The sequence below is a fragment of the Lagopus muta genome, chromosome 1 (assembly GCF_023343835.1).
Source record: "Lagopus muta isolate bLagMut1 chromosome 1, bLagMut1 primary, whole genome shotgun sequence".
NCBI lineage: Eukaryota > Metazoa > Chordata > Aves > Galliformes > Phasianidae > Lagopus > Lagopus muta.
In genome coordinates this window covers 50,482,669-50,508,104 of record NC_064433.1, presented here as the reverse complement: position 1 = coordinate 50,508,104, position 25,436 = coordinate 50,482,669, and the positions used below count along the sequence as shown (strand labels likewise).

At 49.8% G+C, this 25,436-nt stretch overlaps 1 long non-coding RNA gene across 1 annotated transcript in view; it reads right to left on the bottom strand.

Annotated features, from left to right (window-relative positions):
- LOC125699794 (uncharacterized) overlaps positions 1 to 24,528 on the bottom strand; it is a 45,567-nt gene extending 21,039 nt beyond the window's left edge. Inside the window, exons 1-2 of the long non-coding RNA XR_007379704.1 lie at positions 24,196 to 24,528; positions 10,073 to 10,244 (exon numbers count right to left, since the gene is read on the bottom strand). This is a non-coding gene — a long non-coding RNA (uncharacterized LOC125699794). The remainder of the gene's footprint in view (positions 1 to 10,072; positions 10,245 to 24,195) is intronic.
- Positions 24,529 to 25,436: the final 908 nt, after the last annotated feature.

The following is a 25,436-nucleotide window of genomic DNA, read 5'->3' as shown; positions in this document are numbered from 1 at the left end:
GCCCAGCAGCTCAGATGCAGGACAAACACAACCTTGGCAGGGCCAGATCAAGTACCTTCCGGGACTGGCTAACAGACTTACTTGCTTCCCCACTAAAGAATACGCCAGGAATTCCAGAGATAGCTCTAGTTCTTGCCCTGACATCACTGATGACCTATCACTGCTCACTGCTATGTCTCTAATCACTATATTAACATCTTTCCTTCTAAATAATAGAATCATAGAAACATTAAGTTTGGAAAAGGCCTCTAAAAGTCATCCAGTCCAACCGTTCACATACCACCAATATCGTCCACTAAACCATGTCCCTAAGTACCATGTCTACATGTTTCTTGGACACAAATCCTGCGCTACATTTCAAAGAATCTTATTCTTTCCACACTTCACCTCCCAGCTGACAAATGGGAACTCCCGTGCCCAGCAAAAGGGCTGTCTGCCACAATGCCCACTCTCTTGCTGCTTCCTTGCAGGGTGCCAGCCTGTCAGCAGAGCATCCCCCTCCCTGCCTTCCCCCTCTGACTCCTGTGCTCACACCACATACTGCCAGAACAGCAGGGACCCCTGGGGAGGCACCGAGACTGCTCACCCTTCTTCTCTCCCTCCTTCCTTTCTCCCGCTTCCTCCTCCTATGAGGACTCCCTGAAGGCATCTACACACACACTGAGAGGGACACCAATGACATCCAGCCTGCACTGTCACTGGCACACGGTGCATGGCACCAATGTTTTGAGGGCATGTCAACCACTCCAACAGTCCTGCCTTCCCTTCCCCGGAGCCCTGAAGCCATCCAGCAGCCACCCATGCTGCATAGGAAGAGGAAGGATGGCATGAACCTTAGCTCCGTGCTGTGTGCTGTGGACAGTATGTCATCTTCACCTTGCTTAGCCAGGGTAATTCTGCCTTTGGCGTGCTGGGAAAGGTGGTGCTTGCAAGCATTTAGGTGATGAAGTCCAGAAGAGAGAGGACATCCTGCTGTCTGCAGTGTCAAGGGATATCTCACTGTCAGGCTTGTGTCCTTCCTTTCCATCTGTCCCTGCTCAGCTCCCTGCCCTGGTGAGGCACGTGCTCTTTCTCCTGCCTATCCCCAGAAGGGCAAAGAACTCTCAGCTTTAGCAAATCCTCAACTCCCAGCTCTCCTGGGCTTGAGGAGATAAAGATCCTTGAATCAGGATTTGAATTGACTCCTCAGCTTGAAGATGTCTCACTTAAGGAGAAAGTCAGTGTAAATTAACGCTGATCTCTGCTCTCAAGTGATGAGGACTTTGGAGAGAAATAACAAGAGGGGCAGCAGACAAATCAGCTCTCAGAGCTGCCCTGAGAAGAGCACAACAAGCTCATGTTCTTAAGGCCAAAACCCTTCTCGCTCTCTCTGTTGATCCTTTTGCATCTTTTCTTCTATTGCCTCTACAGTCCCTCAGCAAAAAGCACAGCCATGGAAAACTAGCTCCAGAAGGAAGCCCAAGAAAGGCCAGGCCCTTGAGGATCCCACCTTTTTTACCTATGAGCACAGACAAGAGCCATCTGGCCCCAGGAGTCCCTCTCCACCACTTAAATCGAAGTCTTGGAAAAAAGAGGAGAACCTGAAAAACATATGGTGATGCCTTCCCATGTTACTCTCCCAGCCTGTGACAAGTTGAAGCCTGAGGATTTTGTGAGCTGGATGTGGTCTGAATTTACTAAGACTCAAAAAAATTTTTTTCAGCATTCTCATTTAACTTCTACTTTAACTGCACTGCGTTATAAGTTGTGCACCATAGCTTCATACTCAGGTGCATTTCTGATGGAAAGAAATGGGATAGAGAAAGACCCCAGTCCTTGACATGTGGTGAGTCTGCGAATGCAGGGAGGAGGCTGTGTGGTCCCCATCCACACTCCTCTGCACAAATGAAAGGTGATGAACACACTAGGAAAGGCAGTAGTGCTTGGATTGGACATATGGGTGCAACCAAAATGGGGAGTCCATTACTGCATTCACTCGCATTCAGTGTGTCTGTACAAGACAGCTGGTGCAAACATCCCACTGTGAGAGTTTATGTGAGAAGTGACTCATAGGACATGTCCCAGGCTGTGAGCATGTGAGCCGACCCCACAGGTTGTACACCATGTGCTGTATGATGGCCAGAGGGACTGTCCACTGGGGAGCCTTCCATCCAAACCAGCTGACAGCTGCTCTCCTGGGTTTCCTGGACACCAATAATGTTTTCCCTTTTCTAATCTCCCTGATGTAAATCCATTCACAATGAGTGCCTAGAGACTTTTAATTCCATCGGCATTAAACTCTCTAAAACCTCTATTACCAAAAGCTTTTAGGATTTTCCCCAGAATCTACAAGTCAGGTTTGTAACATGACGGAACTCCACCTCTCTAGGGCGTCTGAGAAATTAATTTGTTCTTTCTAAATGCCAGGATCGCTGACCAGACATTCAACGCATTCCCTTTCCCATTGGTAAGCTCCAGTTGCTGATCTGACATGGCCATTCCCAGGTGCTCAGCTGTCTTCTGTAGCATCAGTAACAGTGTGTGATGAGCTCCCGCCTTGTAAGAGTAAAGAGGAGATCATTTGCCATAGCAGAGCAGCACCAGAGTTTCACAGATGTTGTATCAAGAGCGGAGATGTCTCCTGCAGTGGTCCCTCGCTGCACTCGCAGAGCAAAAGGACAGCAAATGCGTCATGGCACTGATGTTCACCAGTGCTGTAACAAGTGAGGAGGTAATGGGGTTTCATCTCAGAGCTGCACACAGCTCGGTACTGTAAAAGCACAAGGATTATCCAGCTACACCTCAGCAGAGAATGTGGCTGTGTGCCAGGATGAGTGGAAGGTGGTGGAGTGGGGCAGAAAGCTGTGAGTCAGTGAGTGAGGTTTCCAAGTGCTATAATACTACGGAAATGGTGCGTTTATTGCTTCGCCCTGGAGGTTCATCGGTTGAAGTAACGGAGCAGAGAGATGCAATCATCTCCCGATCCCAGAGGTCTTTTTAGGTGCTGTAATAGGGTCGTGGTGATCAAGCAGTCTCTCAAGCCTTGGGGTTGCTGGCACGCAGCAGAGGTGACATCAGCGTCTCTCAGCCCCCGCAGCCCTGAGCTCCTGGATTCCAGAAGTGCTGGAGATGTCGCTTCAACCCCAGAAGTTCGCAGGGGCTGGGATGATGTCAGCATTTAAACACTGCCAAAGTTCCCTCTGGCAGCGCAGAAGATTTTATCCCCATGGAAAGGTGTGACAGTGACCCCAGATTTCTCAGTTACTGGGATGTGTGCCTGGCTGCCCTCACTCTATCCGCATCAGCTGCAGTGGGTGTAGCTCTGAGCTATCCACCAAAAAAAAAATTCGCAGCTCTAAGAATACAAGAGCGCTCAGGGATCCAGCCAAGAGCGGCACGCAAAGATGATCCTCAGTGTTTGTTTTCCTGGCTTAAAAACACTTCCCTGTGCAAGGAGTCACTCCACTCACACCTTGTGGGCTGCTCAGGAAGGAAGGATACTAATGAGGAGACTGCTACACACATAGAGCTAGAAATCAAACTCTGTATAGACCTAAGCTAGCCAAGCAGTGAGTGGCTTCAGCATCCGGTATCATGTGTTCATTAAAAAAAAATATTCTCAAGAAATGAGACCACACTCCTGGCTAGGGAACTCTGTAGAACAGGGAAGAGGAAATTACTCAGCTCTTTGCACCAAAGAGGAGAGCAGATAATCAGGTAAAGTTTCAAAGTTTCTATAGGCTCAGGGATTTCTCTCCTTCTCCCTTCGCGCCCAACAGAATCTGGCTGCTGGGCTCCAGGTTGGCCTAGTTCATGGAAAGGATGCAATGCCTGTTTATCCTGGCTCTGCACTTAGAATCACAGAATCATTAAGGTTGGTAAAAATCTCTAAGATCACCCAGTCCAACCGTCAGCCCATCCCCACCATGCCCACTGACCACATCCTTCATGCCACATCCCCATGGTTCTGGAACACCTCCAGGGACGGTGACTGCACCACCTCCCTGGGAAGCTGTTCTCTCTTGGATAATAAATTTTTCTTAATATCTAACCTGAACCTCCCCTGGCGCTCGGCTCAGGCGGGATGTGAAATCATGGGCAGTCTCCCAGTAATGTCTGGGAACTTTCCAGCTGAGGTCTGTGACCTCAGGCATTTTCAAGGATTGATGCAGTTGCTGAATTCTGTGTGTGCATGTTGCTTGGTTTTCAACTGAGTTTAAGTTCACAGGATGAAAACTCTGCTTTCCTATTGACTTTGACAGGATTATATCAGTTTAGGTGAGGAAATAAGGTGACTCCACTCTTCCCTGACCTTGTGAATGCTCCCAAACACAAGCGATGCATGGAAGAGTCAAGACATGAGAAGAAGGCCCCTGCTCTCATTCTAAGGACATTATTAAGGTAAAGTGTACACTGGGGAGCAACCATACCAGAACAGAGATATATATACTATGTCTCATGGATGTCATCACCCGATATTTTGATGGAAAAGGTGGAAAAACTCAAAGCAGACACCAGAAAGACAGCATGCTCTTATCTTCATTTTCCCTTTGGCTTCTAGGAGTTACAGGCTCTGAAGACTAAACCTGAAGGTTCGGGCTGCAGAATTGGGCTTGTCCATTATTAAAGCCCATTCATGTACTCTTGCTCACTTCAAAAATATACAAAAAAAAACCACTATGAACCTTGCTAAATTCCTGTTTCTGACATTACCTCATGACATAGCACTCCAAAGACCGACTATATGAATCTCAACACTATGCATTTTTATTTCACTGTGCATTCCCTCACTCCCGTGTGATCAGGGTACTCACAATTCTCAATTCTATTTTGCCAACAAAGACTTCCACTCTGCTGCCTAAATCTTTGCCTTCTCTATCTCTTCACTTGGGGATGCCCATAGGTTTTCCATGAGAAATCCTGAACAATTTGAACTCTTCAGAGTCTCCTTGGAAGCAGGCTGATGCCAGCTCAGAGCACCACAGATGTACCGAGAGTCTTCCAGAGCAGTGCCTACCCACCATCTCCACAGCCAACAGCTACCTTGTCTGTTTAAGGATAAGAGAACACGGAGCAGAGTTCTGCAGTGAGCTCCCTGACATCTACCCATGCTGGTACACTTCATTCAGGACCTTGCAGCGTGTCTAAAGGAGTCCAAGGCTGCCCTGCAATGCCTATTGCTTTGAATGTATCAGCACTGTGTTTTGATCACCAGAGAGCAGCACATTTGATTTAACAGAGTTCTCTTTCCACAGAGTTACCCACAACCCTTTCTGGCCTCATCTAACTTAGTGATTTTGTCTTGCGTGCAAATTCTTGTACAGTGCCTCTCTCCTCCCACCTTTCCACATCATTAAGCAATACATTAAATCACATGGGATTTGGAAGAAAACCTGGAGGCCACATTAACCTCTTGCCATGGTGAAACTCGGCTGTTTAATCCCCTCATTCTTCTAGTCTCTTACTCACTTTTTTTGATCTATGTCAATATTTTGTCTCTCACTGAGTGCTTAGCTTCTTTAGTAGCTCTTGTGTAGGATCTTTCAAAAGCCTTTTGGAAATCTAAATACATTATATCAATTGGTTCTCCTTTATCCACTGCTTTATTGACACATTCAAAGAGTTGTAGGAGATTAGCAGGATGCAGTTTTCCTCTGCTGAACCCACACTGGTTAGGCCCTATCAGGCTGCAATGTTCCAGATGTCTTCAGTGTTGCTTTTTAATTATAATTCCCACCAGTTTCCCAGATACAGATGCAAAGCTTACTGATCTTTAATTCCCCAGATCATCGCTGGAGCCTTTTTTTAAATATAGGTACAACATTTGGTCTTCTGCAATTCCCCGAATCAGTTGCTTTTTTTTTTTTTCCACAAGAGATTGCATATTTTTGTTAGCAGCTCAATCACTTAAGCTCCTTCCAAACTCTCAGATTTAACCATCTGGACTTGATAACTTATTGTTCAGGGAAGGGGGGAAGGTTTTGTGGGAGGTTTTTTTGTTGTTATTTTTTTAGGATTGGCTTTGTCCCAGCACCCATTATTCTGCCAGCATAGTTTCCAACAGTTCCTTATCTAAGCAGATACGGAAGAATCTCACAAACACTGTTGGTAGGGACGACTGATATAAGAGAAATCATAAGAGAATTCAGCTACCCAGCAACATCCTAAAAATGGAGATACTGAGTCACTTTAAACACAGGAGGTGACTGGAATTGATCAGTGTGAGTTTTCTTGGATAACTTCCACCTTATTCTGACCGACCAGGCTAGTTTTGCTCATTTGTTTGGGTCTCTCGCTAAATAGTGATTTCCACCTTGACCCCAGAAGATTCAGGGCACAAGCAGAGCTAGCTTTATTATATACAGCCCATGGTGCAACAAAAAGAAAGCGACCTCAGTGCTGGGGGATGCACGAACCTGGGAGGAGATGAAACCTAGCGAGGATGAAAAGAAGTAAATCAGAAGGTAAGCAGAACAATGCAGAGCTGTTAGCTCCATTGATTGCCTTTCAACTGTGATTCAGCCCCAAGACATGAAATGCAATGGGAAATGCTGGGGAACTCAAATAAGTAGCTCCATTATATGTGTGTTTCTCCCTTTGTGCCAGGCTGGTTCTCAATAACTGTCTCCATGCTAGCTGGCCTTAGAACAAGAGAGTTCAGCTCAGGGCACAGCCTGATGGCCCTGATGCACCACTGACTTCAAGCTGTGCCACCCATTGGTCCCACAACACACAAACAGGGAGGAAGCTCATAATAAGCAAAAAACAGCTACATGGTTGTGTCCCAGATACATCACAATGAGCATGTGCCCAGCTGCAGGCACATGTTCACACATTCACCTGCAACACCATCTGCAAACCAGCACCAGCAGTGAAACTTCTGAAGACCTTCTGCAAACTGCCACATTCTCTCACTGCAAATAGCAATACGAAATCAGTCTACACCCTCTGTCAAGCCTGGTGTACCCATCTTAACTGATGGACACATGGAATCATAGAATAGATTGAATTGAAAAATACCTTAGAGATCACTGAGCCCCAAGCCTCTGCCATGAGCAGGGCTGCCACCCAGCAGGTCAGGCTGCCCAGGGATCCATCTTGAACATCTCCAGGGATGGGGCATACTCAGATGTATTTTGCAAAAGAGGAAGAGAAGCTCCCATAAAACCTCCCTCATTTATTTGCTGCTGTTCAGTTCTCAAGAAAGATATTAATGGGGCAATTGCAGAGCAAAGTCAGCCTCCTGCAGCTGGCTGAATTCATTCCTTGCAGCCACTGCCTATGTGAGGTAATGTGGCCATAAATATTTCTCAGAAGCAGCCTGAAGGCAAATCACACGTTTGCATGTATCTTCCGGAGCCTGTGAACCCCTCCGAAGCTCCACTAACTCCAGTTCAGAGAAGGGCCATTCCCATCAGTCCCTCCAGGGACAAGGAAGGGGAGCAAGAGGCCACCTCCCACCACTCCACACAAGGTCTGGGCCCACAGCCCACCCCACACACCAAGCCTTCCTGCAGGAGGAGGCATGGAGGCAGCACGCATCCCACCCAGCTGCTCCACCTTGCAAGGCTGAGTTCCTCTGTCACACGTGTGCACCATGGGGCTGTCCCCATCCACTCTGAATGTCTGAGCAACAGGGTGATGGACCCAGGGGTGCCTGGTCTGTCTCCCCGCCTGTCATAGCCTGTACCAGGGTCCCCTTGACTCCTGTGATGCTCAAGCCACAGCAGCTCAGGGAGGCCCAGCCAAGAGGCCCAACCTCTGCTGATGAATCCCCACTCTGTTTCCACAGTGACGAGCCACAAGCTCCCTTTCTCCTCCCAAACAAACGGAGGCTTGAGTGCATCACCACCTCGGCCCTGGCACGGGCGCCCGGTCATTATAAATTCTCCTCCAGTGTCCATCTCCACACGATGATCAGCACATAGCCAGGCCAGCAAGGAGCCCACAGGCTGCACATCTCTGTCCCTATAGCATCCCTCTCTGCAGTCCAAAGCAGACCACTCCACTTAATGGTAGAGGAAACCGACACATAGCATGGTGACCTCACTGGGCAGCAAGGCACCACTCAACAGCCCTTCAGGAGAGCCAGGCCATCAGCAGAGGACATGCTTGTCTCTCTAGGGTCTTCCTGAACCCCCTGTGGGGCTAGGAGAGGTGGAAATAGAGAGCTGGTCTTCTGCCCTGCTGCTCAGCACTCCTCCAGGCACCAGGGAGACAAGGGATGTTGACACTCCTGAAAGGAGTAGAAGTTCCTGGGGTGAGATGAAGACTGCTCCCTGCTTAAACTGCAGTTCAACTCCCTCTCAAATCAGCTTACTGGACAAGAGGGACTGAACCAGGCTGGCTGCAGCATGCAATTGCATCTGTCAGATTTGTCAGCACACACACAGTCCTGAACATGTGCAAGATGTGGAAGGACAAACAACATTGGAGCCAGCATCAAACTAAAGTGGTGCAGACAGATAACACCCACTGCAACATAAACCTTGCCAGCAGAGAGTTAAGCCAACATTGTTTTCTAAACAAATCTGAACCGGTGGAGTGAGTTCATACTGGATCAGCATTTTCCACCATGTAGCCGCAGCAGTTTTGACCTGACACCAAGCTCCCTAGAGCTGGATTTATTGTCTTGTCCACCCTGAGTCCATGCCAAAGTCAAGTCCTGAGAGGGGTGAGGAATTTAACCAATGCCAAAAAGGCTCCAACTGGGAGGAGCTTGCTTTCTGTAAACTCCCCAATAACAACATCAAATGTGACCGTGCGATCACGCTCCCTGCTAGACCCCAGCCATGAGTGACACATCAGTAGCACCATGGTCCCTCCGTCACCTGCAATACATGGGCACTCATGTGTGTGCTCAGCCTGGCTGGCGTGAATCACGGGGGAAAAGATCGCTTGGCGGTGTTGCCAGCTGGCAACAACATCCAGGAGCGTCAGCCCAGCAGAGCTCTTGTGTGGTGTGCTCCAAGGGAAGGAAGGATGCTGCTGAAGAAGGGACAGGCAGCAGAGAGGTACCCCAAAAGAGGAACAGCTGGAGAGGAATGGTTGTAGAGGGGATGGGATGGACATAAAGGGGATGCCAGCAACGGGCTTCTGAGAGAAATGGTGCAGGCCCTGACTCCAAAAAATGAGGATCAACTGTGCAGAACCTTAAATTGCAGACTGTCAGGTACGAACCCCCAAACCTTCCCTCCCAAAGCCGCTCATGGGGCCTGGCCAGGCACAGGGAGAAACAGCTGCTCCTCACTCCATTCCGTTCCTCACACTACAGCACAAAAATAGAGCATGGAAGTAGCACAGCTGATCGTCCTGTCTTCCCCAGTGGGAAAGGGCACTGAAGGCACTGCAGGCAGTGGGGGCCTGGGCTTTGCACCCCAAATTGGGTCAGGTTGGGCACAGGGCCCCTCTGCTTCCTGTGCATGGCAAGTGGCATTCCTGGCTTATGAAACAGATGGGCTCCTGCATGAAAACCCCCCTTGCTGCTGGACTGAAGCACTAGGGGATAGCAGATAAGCAGGCACAACAAGCATCCAAAAACAGCACCAAGCTGAGCCAGGTACCAGGGAAGGGATCGAGCTGGAAATTGGAGGCCAGCACACTCCTCAGTTAATGGAAATGCCCAAAATATCAGTGAGGTGAAGCAGGAGAGGTAAACCTTGCCTGCCCCACAGCCGGCAGTGTGATGCCCGCTCCTCCTCTGCTGCAGGATGCAGCCCTGAGGGGACCCAAGCTTTGCTGGGTCGGAGCAGCTGCCTCCTCCTCCATCTCTCTGCAGCATCATCCTGGCTGCCCTTTCTCCCCAAATACCAGGAACTGGGAGGAAAAATGCCACAGGGAGAGGAGCAGGTAGGTGTGTGCAAAGGCAGAATGGCAAAGGAGGGGACTGTGCAGAATGACCCCGCTGCATTTCCACCTACCATGCGCAAGCCTGCAAGCCTGACCACCCCACAGAAAGGCTGGAAGGGAGAAGCCCTGCACTGCTGGGGTTTCAGAATGGAAACCTCTCCCCTCCCTCTCCCTCTCCCCTCCCTCGCACCTCTGGGGAAGAAGCAGGAGGGAGATGTGGGCGGCCGTGCCAGGGCTCGCTTACCTCGTGGTGCCGGGGGGGACGCCGTTGCATGGGGGGGTAAATCCACAGCTCTGCTCTCCCAGCACTGGCAAGGGCCTCTCTGCAGTCACATCGAGGAGTGGCCTGTGGGTAGGTGCTCCAGCTCACCGCTCAATCGAAGCTGCCGTGGATTCATTGCGAGAGACTTTGCTTTCTGCGAGGAGAAAAGGGAGGAAAAAAAAAAAAAAAAACAAAAACACCAGCTTAAGACTTGGAGGCTAGATTCACTTCTTTCTTAGGTTTCCAATGGCAACTGAATATACCACAGATGAAGATCCAGTGAGTGTGTGTGTGTGTGCGCGCGCGAATGTGCGTGTGTGGGAGGGACGGAGTGATGCACAGCTGCTGAGTCCACAGGCAGCGTGGGGTGCGAGCGAGCCGGGGCGGATCAGCATCGCTGAAACAGGCAGCTGGACATGGGCAGCCGAGCAGACAGACAGATGGAAAGGGATTTGAAGGATGGAGAGAGGGCAGCCTGCATCCTCAAGAGCCAAGAAATCCCATGGGGTACAAAAAGGAGACAGCATCTGGGTGCAGGGCAAAGCACCTGGATGATGATCAGACAGACACATAGCATCTCACTCTGTGTGCCCCCACCACACTTAGTCTGCTGCACACACACTCGTGTCACATTTCTCACACCTTGCTGCATCACCTTGCACTCAAGAACTCACCCCCAAGAACTCAGCCTCTCTGGAGGGAAAAGTGCTGGCTTTCCCTCCTGTGCTGTACAGCCACGTTGCACGCCTATGCGATGTTTCAGACAACCATCGCTCAGCCACATCAGCTACACTCAGCCTGTACCACCGCTCACGAGCACACAGCAAAGGCGTTTCTGCACGGCCTGGTGAACACTGACCCTTGCACAAATGCCTGCTGAATACCTGCACATATCTACCCTGCACAGACACCTGACTGCTTACTCATGATTTTCAGCACACATGAACACATCATTTGATAGACCCACCTCTGTTTCTATCAGCAGGAACAGTGCCAAATACACACACACGCACATATTTATATCAGCACAAGCAGTACACCAGTATATCACCATGCATACATCAGTAAGAAAACAAAAGCCCATAAAACACCCTGACACATTTGGGAATATAAGTCAAGCAAGCACCACTGGCTGCATCTCACACACAAATATACTATGCTTACAAATTGCCTGCAGCGCACAAACCGATAGCATCAGACACTGTTACCTACCTAACTCAGCCCACACAGTGGCATACCATCCTTCTGGATCCTAACCGCTAGCCCCAGCATCATCAAACACCAGCCATATTCTGTCACATGGAAAACACAAATACTCGTCAACATCCAGCACAGGCAGGCAAACACAAACTACACATGAAACACAGACAGACAGCATTACTCACCCCAGAAACCAAATAAATACAACATCATCGAAAGTTAGGAAGATACAAATCACCCTGGAGACCACTTCAGCGTTCTCTGCACCTGAGCACATGCACACCAATGGCACATCAACTGTCCTTATCTCCCAGTTCTTCATTTCTTTTGCACTTCCTCTCGTTCTACCCATTCATTCCCCATTCATTTCATCACCTCTCAGCAAAGACCCCATAGCTGTCCACTGACACGGGCTGCAGCTCCTGGGGACAAAGTCAGTGGAGCAGAAACCTTGTAACACCATCCATGCTCATTCCTCTTCTCTTTCTCCTTGCTACTCATGTGCATAAATCGTGTGCAAGGAAGAATGCACTGAAATTGGGTGATTGTGCCATTAGGGGTCAGAAGTGCAAAACCTCAGTGTGGTGAAAGTGTACATGAACCCCTACGGGATGGAGAGACCTGACCAGCTCCCCCAGGACCTCCTGCAACCAGGAGCAAGTCATTCCAGGGAGCTACCTACTCACACACAACCTTCAGCTTCCAAAGCCCTTCACAAAGTGTCCCCCAGCTTCCTTGCCACCACATACAAATGCATCTTCCCCACCATTACTCGGTGTCTCCACTGCTCAAAGTCACCTACTTCACACCTCCTTCCAGAGCCTTCCCACCTTCCTGCACATGCATCACACACACTATCATGCAGCATCATTTAAGAAACAACAGGGAAGTCCCCAGCACCACCTCAACCCATCCAACTGCTCCCTTTTGCTCTCTCAGTTTGGATGTTAGGAGGAAGAATTTCTTCTATGAAAGAGTGGTGCTGCAGTGGCACAGTCTGCCCAGGTAGGTGGTGACTGGAGGTCTTCCAAAACCGTGTGGATGTTGCACTGAGGGACATGGTGAGTGGGCATGGTGGAGATGGGCTGCTGGTCGGACTAGACCATCATAGAGGTCTTTTCCAACCTTAAGGATTCTATGATTCCATGATTCTACCACTGCCACCATTCTCTTTTCAGAAGTGCTTGCAAAGGAGCACAATTTTCTCTCCATCATCCTAACTTGGTCCATGCTCCCAGGCAATTTCAGCCTGCTAGCAACGACGTTTCCTCTCTGTTATGCTCGGCTATACCTGCACGCCTCTGCCCACAAACATCAATTGTGCATTACAGGAAATGAATAATGCAGGCTGAAAGGGGACAAGTGAGAGTCTGTTGGGCCTCAGCAGAGCACGTGTACAGAGTGGAGCAGAGAGGAGGTTGCTTCATTTTATCAAAGCTAACAGACACTGCTGAACCTCAAAAAGCCACAACAGCCTTAAGTGCTACTTGGGTTAAAGCGCTGTCATGAGGGCAATTTAAAGAGGACTCTGGACTCAGGGTTTCTAATATGAGCTGAGAGGTGACACAAAGGCATCATGTGTTGGTAGGCAAGGAGGATCTTCATTGCGGAGATACTTAGCACTGAGCTAAGCAGCCAAAGAGAGCTGTCAGTTGAAAGGGAAACCAGCATCCTAAACTGACCTCCAAACCATCTGCTCCTGTGCTTCTGGGGCACGGAAGAAGCAACACAACTGGCTAAACAAACAGCAGAGAGAGAGAGCAAGGTGAACAGGAGCAAGACGTATGTGTATGCGTGTTTGCATGTGTATGCTCGCATGGCTTTCATCTCATTTCATCTTCATCTCTGAGGATGTTTTGCTACGGTCTGATTTTGGGTGGGGTGGTTCTGTGTGGAGCCAGGAGTTGGGCTCAGTGATCCTTATGGGTCCCTTCCAACTCAGGATGTTCCATGATTCTGTGACTTTCATATGCCTAATTTGTGCTGGCAAGCAAGGAGACCGGGAAGATGCAAAAATGTGTGTCTGTCATTGTGGCCATGAGTGACTCTATACACACAGGACAATGCTGAAAGGGGACAATGGGTACAACATGCTGCCACGTGTGTACATGGGTGTGCGGGAAACATGGGGAGCAACATGTCCTCTGAATGTTTGTGCCCACGTGTGTGTGGGACTGATTCCTACGGACAGCACCTATGCACTCACCAATGTGTTTCTGTACATCCACAGCCTGAACATCCCAGTGGATGCAATTCTATGAGTACACACAAAGCTATGCTAACTACGTATGCTGTGTTCCCCCTGGGCATGTTCATGTTCCTGAGAAGGCATCCCTCTCTGGGTGGAAGAGCCCATCTGCCACCTGCACAGTCTCTCCTCTGGGTCTCTGCTTCTCCTTCCTTGCCTTCCCTCAGTTCCCCTCCCCTCACTGCAGCAGTCTGCCCTGGAAACTGACTCCCATGCAGCAACACACAGCCAGGGAATCCCCTTCCTTGTAGTTCCCTGGTATCTTCCCGTATCAAGAGCCAGAAGGAAAAGAAAACCTTGCTCAGCAACCTGAACTGTACCTATTCCCTTCAGTGTTCCTGTTGCCCCTTGTTAGTCCTCAGGATCTGCATCACAAACCTCCACCCAAACTCTGAACTTCCACCACAAACCAGACTTGAGGTTTACATCCAGTCCCTGGGCCATGCAGAGCTGATATAGCCCCAGTAGGACAGCTGAAGATAACAGAGTTAATAGACAGCAGACGTTGTATCCAAGGGTATAAAACAGAATCCTGACTGGCTTACAATTCCCCAGCCAGCATCACCCACAACTGGGTTTGATATGTACCAAGTAACCTCCTGGCTGGGATCCAAAGCATGGAACCTGCTCATTGAAGGATCTCTTGGGTCAATGGCCCTTTAACAAGAAGTCCCAAAGCCATTTCTTTGTTCCCTTAACCGGTTCTTCAAATCACTACCTTCCTACCAAGTACCTTACTCTGAGCTCTGTATATTTCTCCCAGAGCTGATCTAAATTACTCCCCAAATTGAACTGCAAGCAGTCAGCCTCCATTTTTGGCTTTGACTTTGCCTTGTGTCCCAGTCTGCTCCTGTTCCCTCTGGAAAAATAAACTAGCACACAAGAACCAGACGTGAAAAACTAACTATCTTCCCCAGCAGTTTCCCAGCAAGCTGCAGTTCCATCCAGGCCTAGGATCTCACATTAGCCCTAAAAATGGAATCTAACACTTAAGATCCATTTCTTTTCCCTTCACTGAAATCCACAATCCGTGATAATCCCAAAATTTACCCAACCCTATATGCTGACAGCATCTAAACTCATTATCATCTCCTTTAACCTGTTCCCAGCTTTCTCTGAAAAGGGACCCAGCCTTCCACCTTGTTGTTCACCAGCAAGGCAATAAACTTCTCCATGACAAATCCCTTCCCCAACATTCACCCCACACCCTACAGGCTGGGAAAGTCCATCTCTCTGATCCTTCAGACTTATAGTGCAGTCCTCTGGGAGTCAGGCCAGGACCTTCTAATTATTTGGGGTTTTGATTTTTTTTTCCCAAGAGAAGATCTCTACATGCAGCTAAGGCAGTTTGGGCAACCTTTTCACTGCTGGAAATCACTAGTACAAAAAAAAAAAAAAAAAAAAAAAAAAAAAAAGGAACACTTTGTCTTAATAACCAAGTGCCCATCAAAACCAGACCCAGCAGCCAGCCAGGGCTCCCCATGTGCAACAACATCAGCATATCTGCTCCTCTCTCAGCCTGAAGCTCCTCCATCACCCCAAGGCCGCTATTCCCAGCCCTGCCTCTTTCTCCTTCCTCCTTGTCTTCTCTCTTTCCCCATGAGCAGTTCCTGCCCTGCGGCATCCCTGCCTGAAGGTCCCTGCTGAGCATGCAGAGCAAGCCCCTGATTACCATTCAAGCTGGATACTCATTAGGCAGAAATGCCCCTCCAGGAGATCCATTAACAGTCCGTAAGGTTAACTTAATCCAGCCAGTCTTGTGTGGTCTCTGCCCAAATTCCCGACTGCATTAACAATCCTGAGTCTTAATTAGCATGTGAGGCAGAGGTGGCATTATTAATGGAGATAATACTGAGCGTTAAGAATAAACAGGCCAGGCTGGCTCTCCCCCACCATGCATGCAAATTCTCTTCTGTGCAGAAACTGCATGAGTATCCCCATGGGCAGTGCACATGGGCTGGGGTGTTCTCAACCAACAAAGAGCCCAAGGACACACAGCCAGGATGGCAGAGGACAGTGGAGAGAAAATGGGGTCTTCTCTCCCAGAGGGACCCATCAGCTGCTGGAGAGAAGAATGGCAAGGGGAATGCTTGATTCACGTTGTTGTATATGTGCACATAGGATAATGTGAAGGGCATCGCCCTTGAATGGAACATGCAAGAAGAGTGTCTGCCTAGTAGTAGCTACTAGAGTGTAGCTGATGGGACAGCAGTAGCTGGCTGTAGATGGGGAAGTCCACACCCTCTCTCACCCCAGGCAGAGCCATCTGTTTCCCAAAGAGGAGATGCCCCACCTGGCATGAGAGAACAGCAAGAGTCACAAGCATGTTGGGGCTGCATGGTGCAGCATGGAGCTGTGCAAGGAGAGGTTACACGTAGTATGTCTGCCCTTTCACAAACCTACCACCATGATGCTCCCTGCTAGAGCTTGTACTCACAAAAACGTAAAATAAAAGGGGAGAAGAAGCTAAGCCAAATAATAACATCCTCATTGGCCACGGCTTGCAGAAGTTGAATGCCCACAGGGCAGTCACCCATTGAGCATGATTCAGTGTCTGCATGCCATGACCCTACAGCACTCACTGAGCAGCAAAGAATGGTGCTGCAGTCTCAGACTGCTCAGGTCCACGCTCAGCATCCATCTAGCTGCCTCCACCCACCCAGAGGCACAGCGGGCAGCAGGCAACAAGAGAGGCCCTGAGCAGAGCCTAGCTCTCCGAGTTCCCAGCACAGCAAGCTCTGGATCCCTCAGGCCCACCAGCCAGCCCCTGCCAAATCCATTTGTCCAATCTTGTGCTTTTTACTAATCCTGTTGAGCCATCCTTTAAGTTGCTCTCAGGCAGAGATAAAAAATGCAGTTGATGCCTTAAGATGCTTCCCCCGACCTTGCTCAATTCAAGATAAAGGGCTTTGATTTAAAAAATTACGGTGGGGGTCTGTCATTTATCCATCCTGTGTATTAAAGGAAGGCAAACAGAGGCACAAGGTGCAGCTGGTGTTAAGTGAAGAGACACAGAAGAAAAGAAAGGTTACCTCAGCATGGGAGAGCAGGTAGAAGAAAGGAAAGGATGGAAAATTAAGAGAGTAGACAGAAAAATACCTTCTCCCTCATCATCTCGACTACTAATTACTGACATAAGAGCCTTACATACACCTAGTGTGTTGCAACGTCTCTCTACTTTCCCTCATTTACTCAGGATAGTAGTTTTCCTCTATAGAAGATAACTAAATGCTGTGGAAATCACAGAATCACAGAATGGCCAGGGTTGGAAGGGACCTCAAGGATCATGAATCTCCAACCCCCTGCCACATGCAGGACCATCAACCTCCCCATTTAATACTAGACCAGGCTGCCCAGGGCCCCATCCAACCTGGCCTCGAACACCTCCAGGGACGGGGCATCCGCAACCTCTCTCAGTATTTTCCAGTACCTCACCACTCTCTCTGTAAAGAATTTCCCCCTGGCATCTAACCTAAATCTCCTCTCTCTGCACCCTGCAAATTCATTAGGTTATTTCACCTTTCACAGAATTACAGATCCTATAGGGACTTCTTTTTTCCTATCATGAGCCCATTTCCTCCCGCTGAACTTATTTTGTTTGAAGAATGCTCACAAAATGGCTGGTGTTTCATTTTCATTCATCTTCTCCGCATTAGCTGGCTGAGGGTCTTGCTCAACCAGTAAATACAATAAGATCTTAATATCAGCAAGGATTTTGTCTCTATGTTTCTCAGTCTGCTTGAGAAAAATCTTTCAAATGGATCAACTTCTCCATGTGCTGTGCTTGGGTCTAAGATCCTTCTCATATATAATCCATGCCCTTTTATTCTCTCCTCCAACTCTGCTGCACTGCACATCACACCAGCATGTCCAACCCATATTTTCCCAAGAAACTGGAGTCTACAGACTAACCATCATCAGTCATTCCTTTCCTCTCTGCTGATCTGAACACAGTCTCAACCAGATCTCCATCACCTCTGGCCTCAGTTTCCTCACCTGCTATACTTTGACCAATCCCAACTCCTGCCTGTACTGAACACTACAGACTATTCCCAGATAAGCTATTTCTATATCCTGAGGTCCACTTCAACTTTTCTTTCCTTTTTTTTTTTTTTTTTTTTTTTTTCCAAGCCTCCTTAAGGCCCTGCTCTGTCTCGTTTTAATGGTCCAGGGCTTCAGATGGTTCAAATTCCTTTTCCAGCTTCTTCTCCACTTCTCACACCTCGTTTTTGTTTTGTTTTTTTTTTGTCACCTTCAGCTGACACAAAAGCTTTCATTCGTGTGGAACCTGGGACTGCTCATCCCTGTGACATCATATCAAAACTCTGCTAGCAATGCCCCATAGCTTTCTGCCACTGTGATCTGCTGTGGCCAAGGGAGAAGCAGAAAAAAGAAAGGCAAAGGAGTACTGGAAAAGAGATGATAGAGACTGCAATACAACAGAAGTCTATAAAACCCACATGAGAAGGGTGAAGGAAACATGCGCCAACTGTCTCTTCCCATCCAAGAAACAAGGGTCATGAAATTAAGCCAGAATTCAACAGATTCAAGACACACAAAAGGAGATGTTTCATAGCATGATGCCTTTTTTAAACTTCCAAACTTCCTGCTGTGAGGTTTTTTGGATCCTAAAACTTTACTTCAAAAAGTAGTTGAACAAATCCACAGAGGAAAAGCATCCATACAGGTCTCAAAGGTGTGCAGTCTTCTAAGACAAGATCCCTCAGCCATACATCACTGGAGGCTAAAGGGGAGTTCAGAAAAAGTGGTCCTATGCAGTTGTCCTGTCCTTATAGTCTTACTTCTGGGAATCCTCCCTTAGCCAGTCCAGTATCTCCAACAGAAATATTGGACTGAAACGATCTTTGGCCTGGCTCAGCATGGTCCTTTCTGTATCACTTTGGCTTTCAGGTGTCTTGAGCAAATAGGAGCTATGAGTATCATTTTGGGACATTAAGTCTCATTGGAAATGGATGTACAAGAGAGCAAACAACAGACCTTATTCCAATAAGAGTTTTTTCCTCTTTGCCGTAGAAGCTGGAAGCAGAACTGAGGACCAGTCATCCCAGTGCTCCCAGTACAGATCCTTGTCAGAGATAAAATTTGTTCTTGGATGCTAGTCCCCTCAATGAATTGTTTCAAACTTCATAAGACCAAATTCCCTTTCCCTGTTGGTAAACACAGAGCCCTTTCAGCAGACCATCTGTAACAGGGCCAACCCACCCCCTTGAATTCCCTTCCATTTTCCTGACCTGTCTATCACACAATTCACGGCAGCCTCTCCACACTAATCCTTTTATTATGATCTGACTCAATTTTCCTGGCCTGTGACTGTAATGGGGAAAAAAAGAGGAGGGGTGTTAATCCTTCTGACCTTGTTGTCCCAATTTTGGGCCATCTGTGACTAGGGAGTCAGAAGGGAGAAGAATGATCCTCCCAACCCCGCTGTCCCCATGCCAAATCATCTTTGTCCAGAAAGAGGCATTCACCCACTGTGAAAAGTTTAGCTTGTACTCTCCTAGAAAGCACCCCAGGCAATTCCTACAGGATTGCTTCCTAGGCAACCTCTCCAATCAGAAAGGATAGGAAGAAGAAGCCAGTAGTGTCCTCCACCTCCATCAGACTCTATTTACTCACTCCTCCCGTACCACCTCTCTGCTTCCTCAACAACAGCATCTGCAATTTCTCCCCAGCAGTGAGACAGGGAATCAATATAAAGTGAACGACAACCAAACATCTCTCAATTTTTTTCCTGGCAATCTTACATATGCAAAAGAGGCCTTGCAGGTCATTTCACTTTCATCACTGGCCAAGTCTGTCTTGCTTCCCTGTATCCCTTTTCACCATCATGTAATTCCTTGCTGTAAGCAGCTGCATCACCCTAAACCAGCCAGATTATCTCACAGTTGACTGAAGCACTCTCACCAGGAAGCTTGCACCTGTCCTCCAGGCATTTGCCCCTTCGCTCACCTTCATCCCTTACCTCTGCCCATCCTTTGCCACCTCTAATAATCTTTTCCTTTTCTTGATGTTTGTTCTCTAGCAGAGAGAAATGCTTCTCTCCATATTCACAAACACACATGTTCTCATGCATACATCAGTGTTCTCAGAGGAAAGATAGCTCACCGAATCCCCGTAGGAACCTAAAAACGCACAGGGAGCTCTGATCCATCTGATCTACAGTCTGAGATTGTGATCCACAGCAAAAGTGAAGACAAACACCTTGCCTTAAGGCAACCAGTAGCCTGTACATCATCCCAGGACACAGTCTACATGTCTATTGTGCCTCCAACGGTGAACAGTTTGTCGCCAAAACTGTTCAGAACTGATGTGGGTGCTGGGAAGCAGAGGGGCAGGGATTTCCCCACAAGCCAGTTGTGGCAGAGCTACAATGCTGTGACCCTTTCCCCACATCGTGCTACAGATGACCCTTCCTCACATACGTATCAGCTCCACTTCTCTGCTATCAGAATAACTGACACCCACAGGAATCAAAACCAGTCATGGCTTCATGTAAATAGCACTTCCCCTACAGCTTACCAAGACCAGATAGGTGTTATCTTTGTCTGCGGATGTTCCTGCATAGAGAAAAACATGGATTCCTGACCCCAGACACTTCATCTCACCTCTGAGAAATTCACATGGCACCATCAGCTCCGTAAAGCACAGCCTGGAACTAAACTCTAAGACAGAAATGATGAAAAACTGGAGATGCTCTCCTGGACTGAGGGCACTTGGGAAGACAAGGCCTCAGAACACCCATTGGGTCCATGCAGAATAATGGATGGGCCTCACCTTCCACGGTAGGTCAGATTCTGCTCCAGGGTTTTGATCCTGTGCCTGTCTCTGTGACACGTGGTGTCATGCTATACAGCACTATATTGCCATTGTGTTTACCCCAAACTGGTCTGCCTGGGAACCTCAAAATCTCCCTGCAATCAGCAACAGCTTTCTCACAAATCCTTAGGACCATTCACCTCCACCTGGCTCCTAATGGCTCGTTTCCAGCCCCTTATAATGCCATTGAAAGCAACAACCACCCTCCCCTCCTTCTGGACCTCAGCTGGTCAGCTGGAACTGGGTTTCCTCTTGGCTTGGAAGTATTGAGCAAATGAGGTCATTTCTCCTCAGCAACACAAAATTATTTGGTCAGTCCTATTCACGAGCAAGCAGTTCATCTCAGGCAATGGCCGAGTACCTCCATGTTCCCAGGGGACACAGAGTCTGTTGTCACCCCTGTTCTCTTAAAGTGGAGCTCATGGGATGGCAAAGCGAGACACAAAGCTGCCCCACTGGATGGAGAACATAGGAAAGCCAGGACACAGCTCTAATAAAATGAGGCAGTAGCTACTGTCAGACCATAGAATTATAGAATCATTAATGTTGGAAAAGACTGCTAAGATCATCCAGTCCAACTGTCAGCCCATCATCATCGTGAGACTTAAGCAACTACAGCAGACTCACAACAGCAGTCCTGCCACCTCCCAAAAGTCGAGCTGGACAGTCCTATAGGCAGAACGCATGGTGTTCTGCAGGTCTCCCCATACCCACCCACAGCCATCACTGCTCAGGACAGCTCTGCTTCTCCCTGGAGGAGAGAAGCTTCCAGTTTTCCTGTGCTGAGTTGCTGCTGTCCTGCCCTGGTCCCCAGGTTTGAGTGGGGGCTGCAGGTGTGCCTGAGGGATGTCACATCCCTTCCCCAGAGCTGGGCACATCTCCTCTGCTTTCAAAAGTGTGAGGACAGAGATGTTCCCATATCTCCTGTGCTAATATAAGGAACAGCTTTGTCCAAGCCCACGCTTACAGAGGACAGAGGGGAAAAAAACCCATGATGTTTGGGCTAAGGGAGAGAACAAGCAGGTCTCTCTTTCCCAGCAGTTGTGCTGATATTTTGTGACACAGCTGCTGACAGCATCGGAAGGTTGCAGCAGGCCCTGATGTGACCACAAGCTTTTTTTCCCAGGTGGGCAGCGCTCTCCGCCACTTGCGAGTAGGGTCAGACGAGGCAGCTGCACCCTGCCTGGAGCTGCATCTGCCTTCTGACACGACCCAGGTAGGAATAACCAGCACAACCACATCGCCCTCCCTCCTCCCTGCCTGCGGTTCTATCTCTCTGATTTTAACCGCAGGCTGCCCCCTCGCCTAAACAACCCCTCCTAACACCCCTCTGCTTTATGCGCCCTACAAGCAGCTTCCACTGCACGGCATTGCTTTGCAGCGGCTCAGGCAACGCAATCCCAAAAGCCCACATCTCCTGGAGCTGGGTGAAGAGAGGGAAAGGCCACGCATCCGCAGCTCCTGTTGTGGTTTTGGATGGGAAGAGAGAGATGGAGGCAGCTCTCTGCATCCCGCTTTAGGTTTGATGCCCTAAAAGGCAGCCCCATTGCAGGGGGAAATAACAGGACGAGGAGGGTGGTAGGTGGGGAAAGGGCAGGGGAAATCAGTGGGGTCATAGTGGCTTCTTCTCACCCCCGGCACCGCAGCAGAAGCCCTCCAGTCCCTGCAGTTCCCTCACCGCTGCTGGTACAGAGGGGGGAAGTGAAAGGGGGGGGCCTGTATTTAAATATATTAATAATGCATGCTCTATGCAAATTAAGGTTCCTTGGAATATTATTGCATTAGTGATGCTGCTGGGCTGCATTTCCCCAGACCTAGCAGTGATGGGGTGCAAGGAGACTGGGAGGGGAGAGGAGGATGGGGGTCACCCCAAATCCTCCCATATCCTCACAGTACCTCTTCACCCCCTCCTCCCAGCACCCCCACATCACACACTCCCACGTCCTCCCACCTCCTGATGCATGACAAATACCTTGGCTCGCAGCAGGCAATGCAGCCTTCCCTCTCCCCAAGCCCCCTCCAGGGCCACGGACCCCCTCATACATAGACATACGCTCATCGTCATTTCATCCCTCCTCCAATCTCAGCAGCCCTCTCCCAGCTCCCCAGCTACCCTTAGAGCTCCCTACCTCCAGGGTGGGCAGAAGGGTTGTGCTCTCCAGCCTTTAGGAGAAAAAGGAGGGGGGGAGGGGGTAACCCCTGAGCCCGGCCCGCACACGTGCACTCTACATGCACGCACCAACCCCCAGCAGCAGCAGGAGCCTGTGTGAGGATGCAAACTGACCGCGGCTGCAAGATGCATGCACCCGCAGCACACGAGCAATGCTCTTTGCTCCCCACCACTACAGACACCTCCTTCTTTGGCTACTCACAAGGATGTTTGCAAGCACAGTGCTGGTGCACATCCTGCTCCCCACCGCCTCCGACCTCATGCACACATGCACACATGTGCGCTGGCATGCATGCACACAGGGCCAGGGGGGAGCCACCCCAGCACACGTACAGGAGGGCATTACGCAGAGCAGCTCCCAAGTACTCTGCCTGCTGCAGCGTTAGCAGATTTACGCTGCCTTTCCCCAACCAGATCCAAGCTATGGAATGGGAACAGCGGCAGTTGTGTACTCCTGCCCGTCCTGGGATGAGGTTAGGATGCATCTGCTTGTCTTTCTCCTCCACCCCCACCCCTCCTTCTTCCCCATCCTCTTGTTCCCATTCATTCATTCATCTTCTCCTCCCCCCATCCCATGCCCCAAAGCAGGAGGATCTTGATGCATAAAAATGTGGGCACGCTTTCCCTGCTGGAATAAATGGGCATACAGACACCCTGCAAGCAATGCCGGTGCATATCCGCATGCATCCCGCCTGCTGTCCTGGGCCCCTACGTAAATAGCCAGATGCCACCACCACCACACTCACACACACACACTCTCACACTCGCCAGACACCACGCAATGACTTTCGTGCATCCAGCAGCCTCCCAGCAGAACGGTGTCAGAGCACAGCCCAGATTTACTCACTCCCCTGCATTCAAACCAGGCAAACACACACAGACATGGACACAGCTTGGGCTGCAAAGGCTCCCTGGCAAAGTTTGGGATGGGTCTGCCTTCTTCTCCCCATGGTAACTGCTAGCAATGTACATATATGTCTGTGTACCTACATGTTACATGGATATAAAGGTGGTATAGGCATAAAACTACAGATATATTTACACATATGTTCATACAGAGGGGTATATACCTATAGATATGGAGATATAAACCTATAGATATGGGGGTATATACCTATAGGTATATATAGATACACCTACAGATGCATGTTTATGTACAGATGTATTCATTAATATAGAGAAATGAACGCACACACGGAGACTCACACACATATACACACAAAATATGCATGGATACTCTCCCCTTGCGGGTTCTGGACTGAAGCACAACATACAACCCTGCTTGCATGCAGAGCCCTGGACCTACTCAGCATCCCGATCCCCGGCACATACACATACATACTCGGAAATGGTGATGGGGAGCACCTCTCTCCCTTCCACCACTGATGGGTGATGCGATGATAGGGAGCACCTTTCCCCCAGCTTCGCTCCCTCCCGTCTCCCATGTGGGCATTTTCCCCACTCCTTCCCCATCTCCCTCGCACTCACCCCGGCTCAGAGGCACCCACCCGTGGGTGGGCAGCGGGAAAAAGGCGATCCCTCCATCCTGCCCCTCTCCGCTCCCCCTCCGAGCTCAGCCGCGTCTCCGAGCGGGCGACACCGAGCCGTACGCACCGAGTGTGTCACACGCACACGCACACACACACATACCTGCTCCTGGAGGGCCGCTCCCACGCGTGACATGCCCCGTGGAGGCGCGACCCGCAGCCCCTCCGCGCTGTCCCCCGCCCCGTGTCACCCCTCCCGGCTGCTCTGTCCCCTAAGAAGCGCTCCCCGCCGCGCACAGGAGCAGCCAGGGCAGGGAGCGCACAGCCGGGGGGGGGTTTGCTGCCTTCTCCGCATCCGCATCACCGGGGGAAGAAGGCATTTAAACGACGAGCGATGGCTGCGCCGCGGGCCGGGCTGCCGGGGCTGTGCTCGTGCCGGCTGCCAGCGGCGGAGCTGCCTCTGCCATGGATGGAGCCGGCTCCGAGCTCTGCTCGCTCGGTGCGGGAGGAACGGGGAAGGGGGGGGGGCCCGGAGGGATGGGGCAGGCACGGCGCCGGCCCACGCGTGACAGCGGCAGCGGCTGTAGGGAACGCACACGCACGCACACACGAGCAGCAGCACCTCAGCTGCTCTGGATCGTGTCACCCATGTGAAAACACAATGGTTTCCAAGAACGGCATGCACACGCGTGCTCTGAAGCAACAGCTACATGCAACAGCCCTGCAGGTGGATGCACACTACATGCATGGATGCCCTGCAGGTATGTGGCATGTGCGGATGTGAAAGTCGTGGGAAACTGCACCTCAGTGTGTGCCCCTGTGGTATTTTGCCCATCAGCACATACAGATGCAACAGGAGTTTGGGAAAAGCCCTCACCCCCACACATACACATGCATGGGGAGACTTTCCCATTCCTCCTCAGATGAGCATCTCTTTGGACATACCACATATATGCTCCAGCTTCCTGGAAGATCCAAGTGCACATCTGCCACCATGGATGGAGATCTCCCCTACAGACAGAAATAAGCACACGTGTGCATCAGGTGCTGGAGAACTGGCCACAGCTGAGCCCCCAAACACACAGTGATACCTGCTTTGAAACCACCGGAGGAATCACCTGCCCCATACATAGAAAGCATACATGACAGCCAGACATCAGACGCACAAACCATGTTCTACATTCCTCACAGTCAGATGTGGAGGGATGCTCTGTCTTGCCCAGCCACTCATAGCCATGCAACAGCTGCAAAGAAACTAAGGAATGCAGCTTATGGGATGGGAATTGCTTTCCTGAGCTGTGCAATCCAGTCTCCTGCTATTCCAGGCAGCCACGTGTCACAGCCTTGCTCAGAAATGTCTCAAGGTCCACTCTGGTGCTGGGAAGCGCTTTGCTCCCTGCTCAG